Raw genomic sequence first — 24,778 nt, 5'->3', positions numbered from 1 at the left:
CTGCAGATAGTGGTGTGAGATCACCATCACTACAGATATTGGTGAGAAATCACTATCACTGCAGATATTGGTGTGAGATCACTGTCACTGCAGATATAGGTTTGAGATCACAATCACTGCAGATATTAATTCAGAGATAGGTGTGAGATCATTATCACTGCAGATATAGGTGTGAGATCACTATCACTGCAGATATAGGTGTGAGATCACTATTGCTGCAGGTATAGGTGTGAGATCACTATCACTGCAGATATAGGTGTGAGATCACCACCAATGCAGATATTGGTGTGAGATCACTATCACTGCAGATATAGGTGTGAGATCACCATCACTGCAGATAAAGGTGTGAGATCTCTATCACTGCAGATAGTGGTGTGAGATCACCATCACTACAGATATTGGTGAGAAATCACTATCACTGCAGATATGGGTGTGAGATCACTATCACTGCAGAGATAGGCGTGAGATCACTATCACAGCAGATATAGGTGTGAGATCACAATCACTGCAGATATAGGTGTGAGATCTCTATCACTGTATATATTGGTGTTAGATCACTATCACTGCAGATATAGGTTTGAGATCACTATCACTGCAGATATTACTTCAGATATAGGTGTGAGATCACTGTCACTGCAGATTTAGGTGTGAGATCACCATCACTGCAGATATAGGTGTGAGAGCACTATTACTGCAGATATAGGTGCAAGATCACTATCACTGCAGATATATGTGTGAGATTGCCATCACTGCAGATATTGGTGTGAGATGACTATCACTGCAGATATAAGAGTGAGATCACTCTCACTGCAGATAAATATGTGAGATCTCTATCACTGTATATCACTTTCACTGCAGATATAGATGTGATATCACTATCACTGCAGATATAGGTGTGAGATTACCATTACTTCAGATACAGGTGTGAGATCACCATTACTTCAGAAATAGGCGTGAGATCACTATCACTGCAGATATGTGTGAGATCACAATCACTGCAGATATTGCTTCAGATACAGGTGTGACATCACAATCACTGCAGATATAGGTGAGATCAACATCACTGCAGATATAGGTGTGAGATCACTATTGCTGCAGATATAGGTGTGAGATCTCTATCACTGTAGATATTGGTGTTAGATCACTATCACTGCAGATATAGGTTTGAGATCACTATCACTGCAGATATTACTTCAGATATAGGTATGAGATCCCTATAACTGCAGATATAGGTGTGAGATCACCATTACTTCAGATATAGGTGTGAGATCACTGTCACTGCAGATTTAGGTGTGAGATCACCATCACTGCAGATATAGGTGTGAGAGCACTATTACTGCAGATATAGGTGCAAGATCACCATCACTGCAGATATAGGTGTGAGATCACCATCACTGCAGACATAGGTGTGAGATCATTATCACTGCAAATATAGGTGTGAGATCATCATTACTTGAGATATAGGTGTGAGATCACTATCACTGCAGATACAGGTGTGAGATCACCATCACTGCAGATATAGGTGTGAGATCACCATTACTGCAGATATTGTTGTGAGATCACAATCACTGCTGATATAGGTGTGAGATCATTATCATGGCAGATATAAGTGTGAGATCTCTATCACTGTATATATTGGTGTGAGATGACTATCACTGCATATATAGGTTTGAGATCACTATCACTGCAGATATTAATTCAGAGATAGGTGTGAAATCACTATCACTGCAGATATAGGTGTGAGATCACTCTCACTGCAGATATAGGTGTGAGATCACTATTGCTGCAGGTATAGGTGTGAGATCACTATCACTGCAGATATAGGTGTGAGATCACCACCAATGCAGATATAGGTGTGAGATCACTATCACTGCAGATATATGTGTGAGATGACCATCACTGCAGATATAGGTGTGAGATCAGCATCACTGTAGATGTAGGTGTGAGATCACTATCACTGCAGATATAGGCGTGAGATCACCATCACTGCAGATATAGGTATGAGATTATTATTACTGTAGATATAGGTGTGAGATCACCATTACTTCAGATATAGGTGTGAGATCACTATCACTTCATATATAGGTGAGATCACCATCACTGCAGATATGGGTGAGAGATCACTATCACTGCAGAGATAGGTGTGAGCTCACTATCACTGCAGATATAGGTATAAGATCACCATCACTGCAGATATAGGTGTGAGATCACTATCACTGCACGTATAGGTGTAAGATCACCATCACTGCAGAGATAGGTGTGAGATCACTAACACTGCAGATATAGGTGTAAGATCACCATCGTTGCAGATATAAGTCTGAGATCACTATCACTGCAGAGATAGGTGTGAGATCACTATCACAGCAGATATAGGAGTAAGATCACCATCACTGCAGATATAGGTGTGAGATCTCTATCACTGTAGATATTGGTGTTAGATCACTATCACTGCAGCTATAGGTTTGAGATCACTATCACTGCAGATATTACTTCAGATATAGGTGTGAGATCCCTATAACTGCAGATTTAGGTATGAGATCACCATCACTGCAGATATAGGTGTGAGATCACCATCACTGCAGATATAGGTGTGAGATCATTATCACTGCAAATATAGGTGTGAGATCATCATTACTTGAGATATGGGTGTGAGATCACTATCACTGCAGATACAGGTGTGAGATCACCATCACTGCAGATATAGGTGTGAGATCACCATCACTGCAGATATTGTTGTGAGATCACAATCACTGCTGATATAGTTGTGAGATCACTATCATGGCAGATATAAGTGTGAGATCTCTATCACTGTAGATATTGGTGTGAGATGACTATCACTGCAGATATAGGTTTGAGATCACTATCACTGCAGATATTAATTCAGAGATAGGTGTGAAATCACTATCACTGCAGATATAGGTGTGAGATCACTATCACTGCAGATATAGGTGTGAGATCACTATTGCTGCAGGTATAGGTGTGAGATCACTATCACTGCAGATATAGGTGTGAGATCACCACCAATGCAGATATTGGTGTGAGATCACTATCACTGCAGATATAGGTGTGAGATCACCATCACTGCAGATAAAGGTGTGAGATCTCTATCACTGCAGATATTAGTGTGAGATCACCATGACTACAGATATTGGTGTGACATCACTATCACTGCAGATATAGGTGTCAGAGCATCATCACTTCAGATATAGGTGTGAGATCACTATCACTGCAGATATAGGTGTGAGATGACCATCACTGCAGATATAGGTGTGAGATCAGCATCACTGCAGATGTAGGTGCGAGATCACTATCACTGCAGATATAGGCATGAGATCACCATCACTGCAGATATAGGTATGAGATTATTATTACTGTAGATATAGGTGTGAGATCACCATTACTTCAGATATAGGTGTGAGATCACTATCACTGCATATATAGGTGAGATCACCATTACTGCAGATATGGGTGAGAGATCACTATCACTGCAGAGATGGGTGTGAGCTCACTATCACTGCATATATAGGCGTGAGATCACCATCACTGCAGATATAGGTATGAGATTATTATTACTGTAGATATAGGTGTGAGATCACCATTACTTCATATATAGGTGTGAGATCACTATCACTGCATATATAGGTGAGATCACCATCACTGCAGATATGGGTGAGAGATCACTATCACTGCAGAGATGGGTGTGAGCTCAGTATCACTGCAGATATAGGTGTAAGATCACCATCACTGCAGATATAGGTGTGAGATCACTATCACTGCACGTATAGGTGTAAGATCACCATCACTGCAGAGATAGGTGTGAGATCACTATCACTGCAGATATAGGTGTAAGATCACCATCGCTGCAGATATAAGTGTGAGATCACTATCACTGCAGAGATAGGTGTGAGATCACTATCACAGCAGATATAGGAGTAAGATCACCATCACTGCAGATATAGGTGTGAGATCTCTATCACTGTAGATATTGGTGTTAGATCACTATCACTGCAGCTATAGGTTTGAGATCACTATCACTGCAGATATTACTTCAGTTACAGGTGTGAGATCCCTATCACTGCAGATTTAGGTATGAGATCACCATCACTGCAGATATAGGTGTGAGGTCACCATCACTGCAGATATAGGTGTGAGATCATTATCACTGCAAATATAGGTGTGAGATCATCATTACTTGAGATATAGGTGTGAGATCACTATCACTGCAGATACAGGTGTGAGATCACCATCACTGCAGATATAGGTGTGAGATCACCATCACTGCAGATATTGTTGTGAGATCACAATCACTGCTGATATAGGTGTGAGATCACTATCACTGCACGTATAGGTGTAAGATCACCATCACTGCAGAGATAGGTGTGAGATCACTATCACTGCAGATATATGTGTAAGATCACCATCGCTGCAGATATAAGTGTGAGATCACTATCACTGCAGTGATAGGTGTGAGATCACTATCACTGCACGTATAGGTGTAAGATCACCATCACTGCAGAGATAGGTGTGAGATCACTATCACTGCAGATATAGGTGTAAGATCACCATCGCTGCAGATATAAGTGTGAGATCACTATCACTGCAGTGATAGGTGTGAGATCACTATCACAGCAGATATAGGAGTAAGATCACCATCACTGCAGATATAGGTGTGAGATCTCTATCACTGTAGATATTGGTGTTAGATCACTATCACTGCAGCTATAGGTTTGAGATCACTATCACTGCAGATATTACTTCAGTTATAGGTGTAAGATCCCTATCACTGCAGATTTAGGTATGAGATCACCATCACTGCAGATATAGGTGTGAGGTCACCATCACTGCAGATATAGGTGTGAGATCATTATCACTGCAAATATAGGTGTGAGATCATCATTACTTGAGATATAGGTGTGAGATCACTATCACTGCAGATACAGGTGTGAGATCACCATCGCTGCAGATATAGGTGTGAGATCACCATCACTGCAGATATTGTTGTGAGATCACAATCACTGCTGATATAGGTGTGAGATCACTATCATGGCAGATATAAGTGTGAGATCTCTATCACTGTAGATATTGGTGTGAGATGATTATCACTGCAGATATAGGTTTGAGATCACTATCACTGCAGATATTAATTCAGAGATAGGTGTGAAATCACTATCACTGCAGATATAGGTGTGAGATCAATATCACTGCAGATATAGGTGTGAGATCACTATTGCTGCAGGTATAGGTGTGAGGTCACTATCACTGCAGAGATGGGTGTGAGATCACTATCACTGCACGTATAGGTGTAAGATCACCATCACTGCAGAGATAGGTGTGAGATCACTATCACTGCAGAGATGGGTGTGAGATCACTATCACTGCACGTATAGGTGTAAGATCACCATCACTGCAGAGATAGGTGTGAGATCACTATCACTGCAGATATAGGTGTAAGATCACCATCGCTGCAGATATAAGTGTGAGATCACCATCACTGCAGATATAGGTGTGAGATCTCTATCACTGTAGATATTGGTGTTAGATCACTATCACTGCAGCTATAGGTTTGAGATCACTATCACTGCAGATATTACTTCAGTTACAGGTGTGAGATCCCTATCACTGCAGATTTAGGTATGAGATCACCATCACTGCAGATATAGGTGTGAGGTCACCATCACTGCAGATATAGGTGTGAGATCATTATCACTGCAAATATAGGTGTGAGATCATCATTACTTGAGATATAGGTGTGAGATCACTATCACTGCAGATACAGGTGTGAGATCACCATCACTGCAGATATAGGTGTGAGATCACTATCACTGCACGTATAGGTGTAAGATCACCATCACTGCAGAGATAGGTGTGAGATCACTATCACTGCAGATATAGGTGTAAGATCACCATCGCTGCAGATATAAGTGTGAGATCACTATCACTGCAGTGATAGGTGTGAGATCACTATCACTGCACGTATAGGTGTAAGATCACCATCACTGCAGAGATAGGTGTGAGATCACTATCACTGCAGATATAGGTGTAAGATCACCATCACTGCAGATATAAGTGTGAGATCACTATCACTGCAGTGATAGGTGTGAGATCACTATCACAGCAGATATAGGAGTAAGATCACCATCACTGCAGATATAGGTGTGAGATCTCTATCACTGTAGATATTGGTGTTAGATCACTATCACTGCAGCTATAGGTTTGAGATCACTATCACTGCAGATATTACTTCAGTTATAGGTGTAAGATCCCTATCACTGCAGATTTAGGTATGAGATCACCATCACTGCAGATATAGGTGTGAGGTCACCATCACTGCAGATATAGGTGTGAGATCATTATCACTGCAAATATAGGTGTGAGATCATCATTACTTGAGATATAGGTGTGAGATCACTATCACTGCAGATACAGGTGTGAGATCACCATCACTGCAGATATAGGTGTGAGATCACCATCACTGCAGATATTGTTGTGAGATCACAATCACTGCTGATATAGGTGTGAGATCACTTTCATGGCAGATATAAGTGTGAGATCTCTATCACTGTAGATATTGGTGTGAGATGACTATCACTGCAGATATAGGTTTGAGATCACTATCACTGCAGATATTAATTCAGAGATAGGTGTGAAATCACTATCACTGCAGATATAGGTGTGAGATCACTATCACTGCAGATATAGGTGTGAGATCACTATTGCTGCAGGCATAGATGTGAGATCACTATCACTGCAGATATAGGTGTGAGATCACCACCAATGCAGATATTGGTGTGAGATCACTATCACTGCAAATATAGGTGTGAGATCACCATCACTGCAGATAAAGGTGTGAGATCTCTATCACTGCAGATATTGGTGTGAGATCACCATGACTACAGATATTGGTGTGACATCACTATCACTGCAGATATAGGTGTCAGAGCATCATCACTTCAGATATAGGTGTGAGATCACTATCACTGCAGATATAGGTGTGAGATGACCATCACTGCAGATATAGGTGTGAGATCAGCATCACTGCAGATGTAGGTGCGAGATCACTATCACTGCAGATATAGGCGTGAGATCACCATCACTGCAGATATAGGTATGAGATTATTATTACTGTAGATATAGGTGTGAGATCACCATTACTTCAGATATAGGTGTGAGATCACTATCACTGCATATATAGGTGAGATCACCATTACTGCAGATATGGGTGAGAGATCACTATCACTGCAGAGATGGGTGTGAGCTCACTATCACTGCAGATATAGGCGTGAGATCACCATCACTGCAGATATAGGTATGAGATTATTATTACTGTAGATATAGGTGTGAGATCACCATTACTTCAGATATAGGTGTGAGATCACTATCACTGCATATATAGGTGAGATCACCATCACTGCAGATATGGGTGAGAGATCACTATCACTGCAGAGATGGGTGTGAGCTCAGTATCACTGCAGATATAGGTGTAAGATCACCATCACTGCAGATATAGGTGTGAGATCACTATCACTGCACGTATAGGTGTAAGATCACCATCACTGCAGAGATAGGTGTGAGATCACTATCACTGCAGATATAGGTGTAAGATCACCATCGCTGCAGATATAAGTGTGAGATCACTATCACTGCAGAGATAGGTGTGAGATCACTATCACAGCAGATATAGGAGTAAGATCACCATCACTGCAGATATAGGTGTGAGATCTCTATCACTGTAGATATTGGTGTTAGATCACTATCACTGCAGCTATAGGTTTGAGATCACTATCACTGCAGATATTACTTCAGTTACAGGTGTGAGATCCCTATCACTGCAGATTTAGGTATGAGATCACCATCACTGCAGATATAGGTGTGAGGTCACCATCACTGCAGATATAGGTGTGAGATCATTATCACTGCAAATATAGGTGTGAGATCATCATTAATTGAGATATAGGTGTGAGATCACTATCACTGCAGATACAGGTGTGAGATCACCATCACTGCAGATATAGGTGTGAGATCACCATCACTGCAGATATTGTTGTGAGATCACAATCACTGCTGATATAGGTGTGAGATCACTATCACTGCACGTATAGGTGTAAGATCACCATCACTGCAGAGATAGGTGTGAGATCACTATCACTGCAGATATAGGTGTAAGATCACCATCGCTGCAGATATAAGTGTGAGATCACTATCACTGCAGTGATAGGTGTGAGATCACTATCACTGCACGTATAGGTGTAAGATCACCATCACTGCAGAGATAGGTGTGAGATCACTATCACTGCAGATATAGGTGTAAGATCACCATCGCTGCAGATATAAGTGTGAGATCACTATCACTGCAGTGATAGGTGTGAGATCACTATCACAGCAGATATAGGAGTAAGATCACCATCACTGCAGATATAGGTGTGAGATCTCTATCACTGTAGATATTGGTGTTAGATCACTATCACTGCAGCTATAGGTTTGAGATCACTATCACTGCAGATATTACTTCAGTTATAGGTGTAAGATCCTATCACTGCAGATTTAGGTATGAGATCACCATCACTGCAGATATAGGTGTGAGGTCACCATCACTGCAGATATAGGTGTGAGATCATTATCACTGCAAATATAGGTGTGAGATCATCATTACTTGAGATATAGGTGTGAGATCACTATCACTGCAGATACAGGTGTGAGATCACCATCGCTGCAGATATAGGTGTGAGATCACCATCACTGCAGATATTGTTGTGAGATCACAATCACTGCTGATATAGGTGTGAGATCACTATCATGGCAGATATAAGTGTGAGATCTCTATCACTGTAGATATTGGTGTGAGATGACTATCACTGCAGATATAGGTTTGAGATCACTATCACTGCAGATATTAATTCAGAGATAGGTGTGAAATCACTATCACTGCAGATATAGGTGTGAGATCAATATGACTGCAGATATAGGTGTGAGATCACTATTGCTGCAGGTATAGGTGTGAGGTCACTATCACTGCAGAGATGGGTGTGAGATCACTATCACTGCAGTGATAGGTGTGAGATTACCACCAATGCAGATATTGGTGTGAGATCACTATCACTGCAGATAAAGGTGTGAGATCTCTATCACTGCAGATATTGGTGTGAGATCACCATCACTACAGATATAGGTGTGAGATCTCTATCACTGTAGATATTGGTGTTAGATCACTATCACTGCAGCTATAGGTTTGAGATCACTATCACTGCAGATATTACTTCAGTTACAGGTGTGAGATCCCTATCACTGCAGATTTAGGTATGAGATCACCATCACTGCAGATATAGGTGTGAGGTCACCATCACTGCAGATATAGGTGTGAGATCATTATCACTGCAAATATAGGTGTGAGATCATCATTACTTGAGATATAGGTGTGAGATCACTATCACTGCAGATACAGGTGTGAGATCACCATCACTGCAGATATAGGTGTGAGATCACTATCACTGCACGTATAGGTGTAAGATCACCATCACTGCAGAGATAGGTGTGAGATCACTATCACTGCAGATATAGGTGTAAGATCACCATCGCTGCAGATATAAGTGTGAGATCACTATCACTGCAGTGATAGGTGTGAGATCACTATCACTGCACGTATAGGTGTAAGATCACCATCACTGCAGAGATAAGTGTGAGATCACTATCACTGCAGATATAGGTGTAAGATCACCATCACTGCAGATATAAGTGTGAGATCACTATCACTGCAGTGATAGGTGTGAGATCACTATCACAGCAGATATAGGAGTAAGATCACCATCACTGCAGATATAGGTGTGAGATCTCTATCACTGTAGATATTGGTGTTAGATCACTATCACTGCAGCTATAGGTTTGAGATCACTATCACTGCAGATATTACTTCAGTTATAGGTGTAAGATCCCTATCACTGCAGATTTAGGTATGAGATCACCATCACTGCAGATATAGGTGTGAGGTCACCATCACTGCAGATATAGGTGTGAGATCATTATCACTGCAAATATAGGTGTGAGATCATCATTACTTGAGATATAGGTGTGAGATCACTATCACTGCAGATACAGGTGTGAGATCACCATCACTGCAGATATAGGTGTGAGATCACCATCACTGCAGATATTGTTGTGAGATCACAATCACTGCTGATATAGGTGTGAGATCACTTTCATGGCAGATATAAGTGTGAGATCTCTATCACTGTAGATATTGGTGTGAGATGACTATCACTGCAGATATAGGTTTGAGATCACTATCACTGCAGATATTAATTCAGAGATAGGTGTGAAATCACTATCACTGCAGATATAGGTGTGAGATCACTATCACTGCAGATATAGGTGTGAGATCACTATTGCTGCAGGTATAGGTGTGAGATCACTATCACTGCAGATATAGGTGTGAGATCACCACCAATGCAGATATTGGTGTGAGATCACTATCACTGCAAATATAGGTGTGAGATCACCATCACTGCAGATAAAGGTGTGAGATCTCTATCACTGCAGATATTGGTGTGAGATCACCATGACTACAGATATTGGTGTGACATCACTATCACTGCAGATATAGGTGTCAGAGCATCATCACTTCAGATATAGGTGTGAGATCACTATCACTGCAGATATAGGTGTGAGATGACCATCACTGCAGATATAGGTGTGAGATCAGCATCACTGCAGATGTAGGTGCGAGATCACTATCACTGCAGATATAGGCGTGAGATCACCATCACTGCAGATATAGGTATGAGATTATTATTACTGTAGATATAGGTGTGAGATCACCATTACTTCAGATATAGGTGTGAGATCACTATCACTGCATATATAGGTGAGATCACCATTACTGCAGATATGGGTGAGAGATCACTATCACTGCAGAGATGGGTGTGAGCTCACTATCACTGCAGATATAGGCGTGAGATCACCATCACTGCAGATATAGGTATGAGATTATTATTACTGTAGATATAGGTGTGAGATCACCATTACTTCAGATATAGGTGTGAGATCACTATCACTGCATATATAGGTGAGATCACCATCACTGCAGATATGGGTGAGAGATCACTATCACTGCAGAGATGGGTGTGAGCTCAGTATCACTGCAGATATAGGTGTAAGATCACCATCACTGCAGATATAGGTGTGAGATCACTATCACTGCACGTATAGGTGTAAGATCACCATCACTGCAGAGATAGGTGTGAGATCACTATCACTGCAGATATAGGTGTAAGATCACCATCGCTGCAGATATAAGTGTGAGATCACTATCACTGCAGAGATAGGTGTGAGATCACTATCACAGCAGATATAGGAGTAAGATCACCATCACTGCAGATATAGGTGTGAGATCTCTATCACTGTAGATATTGGTGTTAGATCACTATCACTGCAGCTATAGGTTTGAGATCACTATCACTGCAGATATTACTTCAGTTACAGGTGTGAGATCCCTATCACTGCAGATTTAGGTATGAGATCACCATCACTGCAGATATAGGTGTGAGGTCACCATCACTGCAGATATAGGTGTGAGATCATTATCACTGCAAATATAGGTGTGAGATCATCATTAATTGAGATATAGGTGTGAGATCACTATCACTGCAGATACAGGTGTGAGATCACCATCACTGCAGATATAGGTGTGAGATCACCATCACTGCAGATATTGTTGTGAGATCACAATCACTGCTGATATAGGTGTGAGATCACTATCACTGCACGTATAGGTGTAAGATCACCATCACTGAAGAGATAGGTGTGAGATCACTATCACTGCAGATATAGGTGTAAGATCACCATCGCTGCAGATATAAGTGTGAGATCACTATCACTGCAGTGATAGGTGTGAGATCACTATCACTGCACGTATAGGTGTAAGATCACCATCACTGCAGAGATAGGTGTGAGATCACTATCACTGCAGATATAGGTGTAAGATCACCATCGCTGCAGATATAAGTGTGAGATCACTATCACTGCAGTGATAGGTGTGAGATCACTATCACAGCAGATATAGGAGTAAGATCACCATCACTGCAGATATAGGTGTGAGATCTCTATCACTGTAGATATTGGTGTTAGATCACTATCACTGCAGCTATAGGTTTGAGATCACTATCACTGCAGATATTACTTCAGTTATAGGTGTAAGATCCTATCACTGCAGATTTAGGTATGAGATCACCATCACTGCAGATATAGGTGTGAGGTCACCATCACTGCAGATATAGGTGTGAGATCATTATCACTGCAAATATAGGTGTGAGATCATCATTACTTGAGATATAGGTGTGAGATCACTATCACTGCAGATACAGGTGTGAGATCACCATCGCTGCAGATATAGGTGTGAGATCACCATCACTGCAGATATTGTTGTGAGATCACAATCACTGCTGATATAGGTGTGAGATCACTATCATGGCAGATATAAGTGTGAGATCTCTATCACTGTAGATATTGGTGTGAGATGACTATCACTGCAGATATAGGTTTGAGATCACTATCACTGCAGATATTAATTCAGAGATAGGTGTGAAATCACTATCACTGCAGATATAGGTGTGAGATCAATATGACTGCAGATATAGGTGTGAGATCACTATTGCTGCAGGTATAGGTGTGAGGTCACTATCACTGCAGAGATGGGTGTGAGATCACTATCACTGCAGTGATAGGTGTGAGATTACCACCAATGCAGATATTGGTGTGAGATCACTATCACTGCAGATAAAGGTGTGAGATCTCTATCACTGCAGATATTGGTGTGAGATCACCATCACTACAGATATTGGTGTGAGATCACTATCACTGCAGATATAGGTGTCAGAGCATCATCACTTCAGATATAGGTGTGAGATCACTATCACTGCACATATAGGTGTAAGATCACCATCACTGCAGAGATAGGTGTGAGATCACTATCACTGCAATTATAGGTGTAAGATCACCATCACTGCAGATATAAGTGTGAGATCACTATCACTGCAATTATAGGTGTAAGATCACCATCACTGCAGATATAAGTGTGAGATCACTATCACTGCTGAGATAGGTGTGAGATCACTATCACAGCAGATATAGGTGTAAGATCACCATCACCGCAGATACAGGTGTGAGATCTCTATCACTGTAGATATTGGTGTTAGATCACTATCACTGCAGCTATAGGTTTGAGATCACTATCACTGCAGATATTACTTCAGATATAGGTGTGAGATCCCTATCACTGCAGATTTAGGTATGAGATCACCATCACTGCAGATATAGGTGTGAGATGACCATCACTGCAGATATAGGTGTGAGATCAGCATCACTGTAGATGTAGGTGTGAGATCACTATCACTGCAGATATAGGCATGAGATCACCATCACTGCAGATTTAGGTATGAGATTATTATTACTGTAGATATAGGTGTGAGATCACCATTACTTCAGATATAGGTGTGAGATCACTATCACTTCATATATAGGTGAGATCACCATCACTGCAGATATGGGTGAGAGATCACTATCACTGCAGAGATAGGTGTGAGCTCACTATCACTGCAGATATAGGTATAAGATCACCATCACTGCAGATATAGGTGTGAGATCACTATCACTGCACGTATAGGTGTAAGATCACCATCACTGCAGAGATAGGTGTGAGATCACTATCACTGCAGATATAGGTGTAAGATCACCATCGCTGCAGATATAAGTGTGAGATCACTATCACTGCAGAGATAGGTGTGAGATCACTATCACAGCAGATATAGGAGTAAGATCACCATCACTGCAGATATAGGTGTGAGATCTCTATCACTGTAGATATTGGTGTTAGATCACTATCACTGCAGCTATAGGTTTGAGATCACTATCACTGCAGATACTACTTCAGATATAGGTGTGAGATCCCTATCACTGCAGATTTAGGTATGAGATCACCATCACTGCAGATATAGGTGTGATATCACCATCACTGCAGATAATAATTCAGAGATAGGTGTGAGATCACTATCACTGCAGATATAGGTGTGAGATCACTATCACTGCAGATATAGGTGTGAGATCACTATTGCTGCAGGTATAGGTGTGAGATCACTATCACTGCAGATATAGGTGTGAGATCACCACCAATGCAGATATTGGTGTGAGATCACTATCACTGCAGATATAGGTGTAAGATCACCATCACTGCAGATAAAGGTGTGAGATCTCTATCACTGCAGATAGTGGTGTGAGATCACCATCACTACAGATATTGGTGAGAAATCACTATCACTGCAGATATTGGTGTGAGATCACTGTCACTGCAGATATAGGTTTGAGATCACAATCACTGCAGATATTAATTCAGAGATAGGTGTGAGATCACTATCACTGCAGATATAGGTGTGAGATCACTATCACTGCATATATAGGTGTGAGATCACTATTGCTGCAGGTATAGGTGTGAGATCACTATCACTGCAGATATAAGTGTAAGATCATCACCAATGCAGATATTGGTGTGAGATCACTATCACTGCAGATATAGGTGTGAGATCACCATCACTGCAGATAAAGGTGTGAGATCTCTATCACTGCAGATAGTGGTGTGAGATCACCATCACTACAGATATTGGTGAGAAATCACTATCACTGCAGATATGGGTGTGAGATCACTATCACTGCAGAGATAGGCGTGAGATCACTATCACAGCAGATATAGGTGTGAGATCACAATCACTGCAGATATAGGTGTGAGATCTCTATCACTGTAGATATTGGTGTTAGATCAGTATCACTGCAGATATAGGTTTGAGATCACTATCACTGCAGATATTACTTCAGATATAGGTATGATATCCATATCACTGCAGATATAGGTGTGAGATCACCATTACTTCAGATATAGGTGTGAGATCACTGTCACTGCAGATTTAGGTGTGAGATCACCATCACTGCAGATATAGGTGTGAGAGCACTATTACTGCAGATATAGGTGCAAGATCACTATCACTGCAGATATATGTGTGAGATTGCCATCACTGCAGATATTGGTGTGAGATGACTATCACTGCAGATATAAGAGTGAGATCACTCTCACTGCAGATAAATATGTGAGATCTCTATCACTGTATATCACTTTCACTGCAGATATAGATGTGATATCACTATCACTGCAGATATAGGTGTGAGATTACCATTACTTCAGATACAGGTGTGAGATCACCATTACTTCAGAAATAGGCATGAGATCACTATCACTGCAGATATGTGTGAGATCACAATCACTGCAGATATTGCTTCAGATACAGGTGTGACATCACAATCACTGCAGATATAGGTGAGATCAACATCACTGCAGATATAGGTGTGAGATCACTATTGCTGCAGATATAGGTGTGAGATCTCTATCACTGTAGATATTGGTGTTAGATCACTATCACTGCAGATATAGGTTTGAGATCACTATCACTGCAGATATTACTTCAGATATAGGTATGAGATCCCTATAACTGCAGATATAGGTGTGAGATCACCATTACTTCAGATATAGGTGTGAGATCACTGTCACTGCAGATTTAGGTGTGAGATCACCATCACTGCAGATATAGGTGTGAGATCTCTATCACTGTAGATATTGGTGTTAGATCACTATCACTGCAGCTATAGGTTTGAGATCACTATCACTGCAGATATTATTTCAGTTACAGGTGTGAGATCCCTATCACTGCAGATTTAGGTATGAGATCACCATCACTGCAGATATAGGTGTGAGGTCACCATCACTGCAGATATAGGTGTGAGATCATTATCACTGCAAATATAGGTGTGAGATCATCATTACTTGAGATATAGGTGTGAGATCACTATCACTGCAGATACAGGTGTGAGATCACCATCACTGCAGATATAGGTGTGAGATCACCATCACTGCAGATATTGTTGTGAGATCACAATCACTGCTGATATAGGTGTGAGATCACTATCACTGCACGTATAGGTGTAAGATCACCATCACTGCAGAGATAGGTGTGAGATCACTATCACTGCAGATATAGGTGTAAGATCACCATCGCTGCAGATATAAGTGTGAGATCACTATCACTGCAATGATAGGTGTGAGATCACTATCACTCCACGTATAGGTGTAAGATCACCATCACTGCAGAGATAGGTGTGAGATCACTATCACTGCAGATATAGGTGTAAGATCACCATCGCTGCAGATATAAGTGTGAGATCACTATCACTGCAGTGATAGGTGTGAGATCACTATCACAGCAGATATAGGAGTAAGATCACCATCACTGCAGATATAGGTGTGAGATCTCTATCACTGTAGATATTGGTGTTAGATCACTATCACTGCAGCTATAGGTTTGAGATCACTATCACTGCAGATATTACTACAGTTATAGGTGTGAGATCCCTATCACTGCAGATTTAGGTATGAGATCACCATCACTGCAGATATAGGTGTGAGGTCACCATCACTGCAGATATAGGTGTGAGATCATTATCACTGCAAATATAGGTGTGAGATCATCATTACTTGAGATATAGGTGTGAGATCACTATCACTGCAGATACAGGTGTGAGATCACCATCACTGCAGATATAGGTGTGAGATCACCATCACTGCAGATATTGTTGTGAGATCACAATCACTGCTGATATAGGTGTGAGATCACTATCATGGCAGATATAAGTGTGAGATCTCTATCACTGTAGATATTGGTGTGAGATGACTATCACTGCAGATATAGGTTTGAGATCACTATCACTGCAGATATTAATTCAGAGATAGGTGTGAAATCACTATCACTGCAGATATAGGTGTGAGATCAATATCACTGCAGATATAGGTGTGAGATCACTATTGCTGCAGGTATAGGTGTGAGGTCACTATCACTGCAGATATAGGTGTGAGATCACGACCAATTCAGATATTGGTGTGAGATCACTATCACTGCAGATATAGGTGTGAGATCTCTATCACTGCAGATATTGGTGTGAGATCAGCATCACTGCAGATGTAGGTGCGAGATCACTATCACTGCAGATATAGGCGTGAGATCACCATCACTGCAGATATAGGTATGAGATTATTATTACTGTAGATATAGGTGTGAGATAACCATTACTTCAGATATAGGTGTGAGATCACTATCACTGCATATATAGGTGAGATCACCATTACTGCAGATATGGGTGAGAGATCACTATCACTGCAGAGATGGGTGTGAGCTCACTATCACTGCAGATATAGGCGTGAGATCACCATCACTGCAGATATAGGTATGAGATTATTATTACTGTAGATATAGGTGTGAGATCACCATTACTTCAGATATAGGTGTGAGATCACTATCACTGCATATATAGGTGAGATCACCATCACTGCAGATATGGGTGAGAGATCACTATCACTGCAGAGATGGGTGTGAGCTCAGTATCACTGCAGATATAGGTGTAAGATCACCATCACTGCAGATATAGGTGTGAGATCACTATCACTGCACGTATAGGTGTAAGATCACCATCACTGCAGAGATAGGTGTGAGATCACTATCACTGCAGATATAGGTGTAAGATCACCATCGCTGCAGATATAAGTGTGAGATCACTATCACTGCAGAGATAGGTGTGAGATCACTATCACAGCAGATATAGGAGTAAGATCACCATCACTGCAGATATAGGTGTGAGATCTCTATCACTGTAGATATTGGTGTTAGATCACTATCACTGCAGCTATAGGTTTGAGATCACTATCACTGCAGATATTACTTCAGTTACAGGTGTGAGATCCCTATCACTGCAGATTTAGGTATGAGATCACCATCACTGCAGATATAGGTGTGAGGTCACCATCACTGCAGATATAGGTGTGAGATCATTATCACTGCAAATATAGGTGTGAGATCATCATTACTTGAGATATAGGTGTGAGATCACTATCACTGCAGATACAGGTGTGAGATCACCATCACTGCAGATATAGGTGTGAGATCACCATCACTGCAGATATTGTTGTGAGATCACAATCACTGCTGATATAGGTGTGAGATCACTATCACTGCACGTATAGGTGTAAGATCACCATCACTGCAGAGATAGGTGTGAGATCACTATCACTGCAGATATAGGTGTAAGATCACCATCGCTGCAGATATAAGTGTGAGATCACTATCACTGCAGTGATAGGTGTGAGATCACTATCACTGCACGTATAGGTGTAAGATCACCATCACTGCAGAGATAGGTGTGAGATCACTATCACTGCAGATATAGGTGTAAGATCACCATCGCTGCAGATATAAGTGTGAGATCACTATCACTGCAGTGATAGGTGTGAGATCACTATCACAGCAGATATAGGAGTAAGATCACCATCACTGCAGATATAGGTGTGAGATCTCTATCACTGTAGATATTGGTGTTAGATCACTATCACTGCAGCTATAGGTTTGAGATCACTATCACTGCAGATATTACTTCAGTTACAGGTGTGAGATCCCTATCACTGCAGATTTAGGTATGAGATCACCATCACTGCAGATATAGGTGTGAGGTCACCATCACTGCAGATATAGGTGTGAGATCATTATCACTGCAAATATAGGTGTGAGATCATCATTACTTGAGATATAGGTGTGAGATCACTATCACTGCAGATACAGGTGTGAGATCACCATCACTGCAGATATAGGTGTGAGATCACCATCACTGCAGATATTGTTGTGAGATCACAATCACTGCTGATATAGGTGTGAGATCACTATCACTGCACGTATAGGTGTAAGATCACCATCACTGCAGAGATAGGTGTGAGATCGCTATCACTGCAGATATAGGTGTAAGATCACCATCGCTGCAGATATAAGTGTGAGATCACTATCACTGCAGTGATAGGTGTGAGATCACTATCACAGCAGATATAGGAGTAAGATCACCATCACTGCAGATATAGGTGTGAGATCTCTATCACTGTAGATATTGGTGTTAGATCACTATCACTGCAGCTATAGGTTTGAGATCACTATCACTGCAGATATTACTTCAGTTATAGGTGTAAGATCCTATCACTGCAGATTTAGGTATGAGATCACCATCACTGCAGATATAGGTGTGAGGTCACCATCACTGCAGATATAGGTGTGAGATCATTATCACTGCAAATATAGGTGTGAGATCATCATTACTTGAGATATAGGTGTGAGATCACTATCACTGCAGATACAGGTGTGAGATCACCATCGCTGCAGATATAGGTGTGAGATCACCATCACTGCAGATATTGTTGTGAGATCACAATCACTGCTGATATAGGTGTGAGATCACTATCATGGCAGATATAAGTGTGAGATCTCTATCACTGTAGATATTGGTGTGAGATGACTATCACTGCAGATATAGGTTTGAGATCACTATCACTGCAGATATTAATTCAGAGATAGGTGTGAAATCACTATCACTGCAGATATAGGTGTGAGATCAATATGACTGCAGATATAGGTGTGAGATCACTATTGCTGCAGGTATAGGTGTGAGGTCACTATCACTGCAGAGATGGGTGTGAGATCACTATCACTGCAGTGATAGGTGTGAGATTACCACCAATGCAGATATTGGTGTGAGATCACTATCACTGCAGATAAAGGTGTGAGATCTCTATCACTGCAGATATTGGTGTGAGATCACCATCACTACAGATATTGGTGTGAGATCACTATCACTGCAGATATAGGTGTCAGAGCATCATCACTTCAGATATAGGTGTGAGATCACTATCACTGCACATATAGGTGTAAGATCACCATCACTGCAGAGATAGGTGTGAGATCACTATCACTGCAATTATAGGTGTAAGATCACCATCACTGCAGATATAAGTGTGAGATCACTATCACTGCAATTATAGGTGTAAGATCACCATCACTGCAGATATAAGTGTGAGATCACTATCACTGCTGAGATAGGTGTGAGATCACTATCACAGCAGATATAGGTGTAAGATCACCATCACCGCAGATACAGGTGTGAGATCTCTATCACTGTAGATATTGGTGTTAGATCACTATCACTGCAGCTATAGGTTTGAGATCACTATCACTGCAGATATTACTTCAGATATAGGTGTGAGATCCCTATCACTGCAGATTTAGGTATGAGATCACCATCACTGCAGATATAGGTGTGAGATGACCATCACTGCAGATATAGGTGTGAGATCAGCATCACTGTAGATGTAGGTGTGAGATCACTATCACTGCAGATATAGGCGTGAGATCACCATCACTGCAGATTTAGGTATGAGATTATTATTACTGTAGATATAGGTGTGAGATCACCATTACTTCAGATATAGGTGTGAGATCACTATCACTTCATATATAGGTGAGATCACCATCACTGCAGATATGGGTGAGAGATCACTATCACTGCAGAGATAGGTGTGAGCTCACTATCACTGCAGATATAGGTATAAGATCACCATCACTGCAGATATAGGTGTGAGATCACTATCACTGCACGTATAGGTGTAAGATCACCATCACTGCAGAGATAGGTGTGAGATCACTATCACTGCAGATATAGGTGTAAGATCACCATCGCTGCAGATATAAGTGTGAGATCACTATCACTGCAGAGATAGGTGTGAGATCACTATCACAGCAGATATAGGAGTAAGATCACCATCACTGCAGATATAGGTGTGAGATCTCTATCACTGTAGATATTGGTGTTAGATCACTATCACTGCAGCTATAGGTTTGAGATCACTATCACTGCAGATACTACTTCAGGTATAGGTGTGAGATCCCTATCACTGCAGATTTAGGTATGAGATCACCATCACTGCAGATATAGGTGTGATATCACCATCACTGCAGATAATAATTCAGAGATAGGTGTGAGATCACTATCACTGCAGATATAGGTGTGAGATCACTATCACTGCAGATATAGGTGTGAGATCACTATTGCTGCAGGTATAGGTGTGAGATCACTATCACTGCAGATATAGGTGTGAGATCACCACCAATGCAGATATTGGTGTGAGATCACTATCACTGCAGATATAGGTGTAAGATCACCATCACTGCAGATAAAGGTGTGAGATCTCTATCACTGCAGATAGTGGTGTGAGATCACCATCACTACAGATATTGGTGAGAAATCACTATCACTGCAGATATTGGTGTGAGATCACTGTCACTGCAGATATAGGTTTGAGATCACAATCACTGCAGATATTAATTCAGAGATAGGTGTGAGATCACTATCACTGCAGATATAGGTGTGAGATCACTATCACTGCATATATAGGTGTGAGATCACTATTGCTGCAGGTATAGGTGTGAGATCACTATCACTGCAGATATAAGTGTAAGATCACCACCAATGCAGATATTGGTGTGAGATCACTATCACTGCAGATATAGGTGTGAGATCACCATCACTGCAGATAAAGGTGTGAGATCTCTATCACTGCAGATAGTGGTGTGAGATCACCATCACTACAGATATTGGTGAGAAATCACTATCACTGCAGATATGGGTGTGAGATCACTATCACTGCAGAGATAGGCGTGAGATCACTATCACAGCAGATATAGGTGTGAGATCACAATCACTGCAGATATAGGTGTGAGATCTCTATCACTGTAGATATTGGTGTTAGATCAGTATCACTGCAGATATAGGTTTGAGATCACTATCACTGCAGATATTACTTCAGATATAGGTATGATATCCATATCACTGCAGATATAGGTGTGAGATCACCATTACTTCAGATATAGGTGTGAGATCACTGTCACTGCAGATTTAGGTGTGAGATCACCATCACTGCAGATATAGGTGTGAGAGCACTATTACTGCAGATATAGGTGCAAGATCACTATCACTGCAGATATATGTGTGAGATTGCCATCACTGCAGATATTGGTGTGAGATGACTATCACTGCAGATATAAGAGTGAGATCACTCTCACTGAAGATAAATATGTGAGATCTCTATCACTGTATATCACTTTCACTGCAGATATAGATGTGATATCACTATCACTGCAGATATAGGTGTGAGATTACCATTACTTCAGATACAGGTGTGAGATCACCATTACTTCAGAAATAGGCATGAGATCACTATCACTGCAGATATGTGTGAGATCACAATCACTGCAGATATTGCTTCAGATACAGGTGTGACATCACAATCACTGCAGATATAGGTGAGATCAACATCACTGCAGATATAGGTGTGAGATCACTATTGCTGCAGATATAGGTGTGAGATCTCTATCACTGTAGATATTGGTGTTAGATCACTATCACTGCAGATATAGGTTTGAGATCACTATCACTGCAGATATTACTTCAGATATAGGTATGAGATCCCTATAACTGCAGATATAGGTGTGAGATCACCATTACTTCAGATATAGGTGTGAGATCACTGTCACTGCAGATTTAGGTGTGAGATCACCATCACTGCAGATATAGGTGTGAGATCTCTATCACTGTAGATATTGGTGTTAGATCACTATCACTGCAGCTATAGGTTTGAGATCACTATCACTGCAGATATTATTTCAGTTACAGGTGTGAGATCCCTATCACTGCAGATTTAGGTATGAGATCACCATCACTGCAGATATAGGTGTGAGGTCACCATCACTGCAGATATAGGTGTGAGATCATTATCACTGCAAATATAGGTGTGAGATCATCATTACTTGAGATATAGGTGTGAGATCACTATCACTGCAGATACAGGTGTGAGATCACCATCACTGCAGATATAGGTGTGAGATCACCATCACTGCAGATATTGTTGTGAGATCACAATCACTGCTGATATAGGTGTGAGATCACTATCACTGCACGTATAGGTGTAAGATCACCATCACTGCAGAGATAGGTGTGAGATCACTATCACTGCAGATATAGGTGTAAGATCACCATCGCTGCAGATATAAGTGTGAGATCACTATCACTGCAATGATAGGTGTGAGATCACTATCACTCCACGTATAGGTGTAAGATCACCATCACTGCAGAGATAGGTGTGAGATCACTATCACTGCAGATATAGGTGTAAGATCACCATCGCTGCAGATATAAGTGTGAGATCACTATCACTGCAGTGATAGGTGTGAGATCACTATCACAGCAGATATAGGAGTAAGATCACCATCACTGCAGATATAGGTGTGAGATCTCTATCACTGTAGATATTGGTGTTAGATCACTATCACTGCAGCTATAGGTTTGAGATCACTATCACTGCAGATATTACTACAGTTATAGGTGTGAGATCCCTATCACTGCAGATTTAGGTATGAGATCACCATCACTGCAGATATAGGTGTGAGGTCACCATCACTGCAGATATAGGTGTGAGATCATTATCACTGCAAATATAGGTGTGAGATCATCATTACTTGAGATATAGGTGTGAGATCACTATCACTGCAGATACAGGTGTGAGATCACCATCACTGCAGATATAGGTGTGAGATCACCATCACTGCAGATATTGTTGTGAGATCACAATCACTGCTGATATAGGTGTGAGATCACTATCATGGCAGATATAAGTGTGAGATCTCTATCACTGTAGATATTGGTGTGAGATGACTATCACTGCAGATATAGGTTTGAGATCACTATCACTGCAGATATTAATTCAGAGATAGGTGTGAAATCACTATCACTGCAGATATAGGTGTGAGATCAATATCACTGCAGATATAGGTGTGAGATCACTATTGCTGCAGGTATAGGTGTGAGGTCACTATCACTGCAGATATAGGTGTGAGATCACGACCAATTCAGATATTGGTGTGAGATCACTATCACTGCAGATATAGGTGTGAGATCTCTATCACTGCAGATATTGGTGTGAGATCAGCATCACTGCAGATGTAGGTGCGAGATCACTATCACTGCAGATATAGGCGTGAGATCACCATCACTGCAGATATAGGTATGAGATTATTATTACTGTAGATATAGGTGTGAGATAACCATTACTTCAGATATAGGTGTGAGATCACTATCACTGCATATATAGGTGAGATCACCATTACTGCAGATATGGGTGAGAGATCACTATCACTGCAGAGATGGGTGTGAGCTCACTATCACTGCAGATATAGGCGTGAGATCACCATCACTGCAGATATAGGTATGAGATTATTATTACTGTAGATATAGGTGTGAGATCACCATTACTTCAGATATAGGTGTGAGATCACTATCACTGCATATATAGGTGAGATCACCATCACTGCAGATATGGGTGAGAGATCACTATCACTGCAGAGATGGGTGTGAGCTCAGTATCACTGCAGATATAGGTGTAAGATCACCATCACTGCAGATATAGGTGTGAGATCACTATCACTGCACGTATAGGTGTAAGATCACCATCACTGCAGAGATAGGTGTGAGATCACTATCACTGCAGATATAGGTGTAAGATCACCATCGCTGCAGATATAAGTGTGAGATCACTATCACTGCAGAGATAGGTGTGAGATCACTATCACAGCAGATATAGGAGTAAGATCACCATCACTGCAGATATAGGTGTGAGATCTCTATCACTGTAGATATTGGTGTTAGATCACTATCACTGCAGCTATAGGTTTGAGATCACTATCACTGCAGATATTACTTCAGTTACAGGTGTGAGATCCCTATCACTGCAGATTTAGGTATGAGATCACCATCACTGCAGATATAGGTGTGAGGT

The sequence above is a fragment of the Triturus cristatus genome, chromosome 1_1 (genome assembly GCF_964204655.1).
Source record: "Triturus cristatus chromosome 1_1, aTriCri1.1, whole genome shotgun sequence".
Taxonomy (NCBI): Eukaryota; Metazoa; Chordata; class Amphibia; order Caudata; family Salamandridae; genus Triturus; species Triturus cristatus.
The sequence above is the reverse complement of the archived record's forward strand: the minus strand, read 5'-3'. Positions refer to the sequence as shown.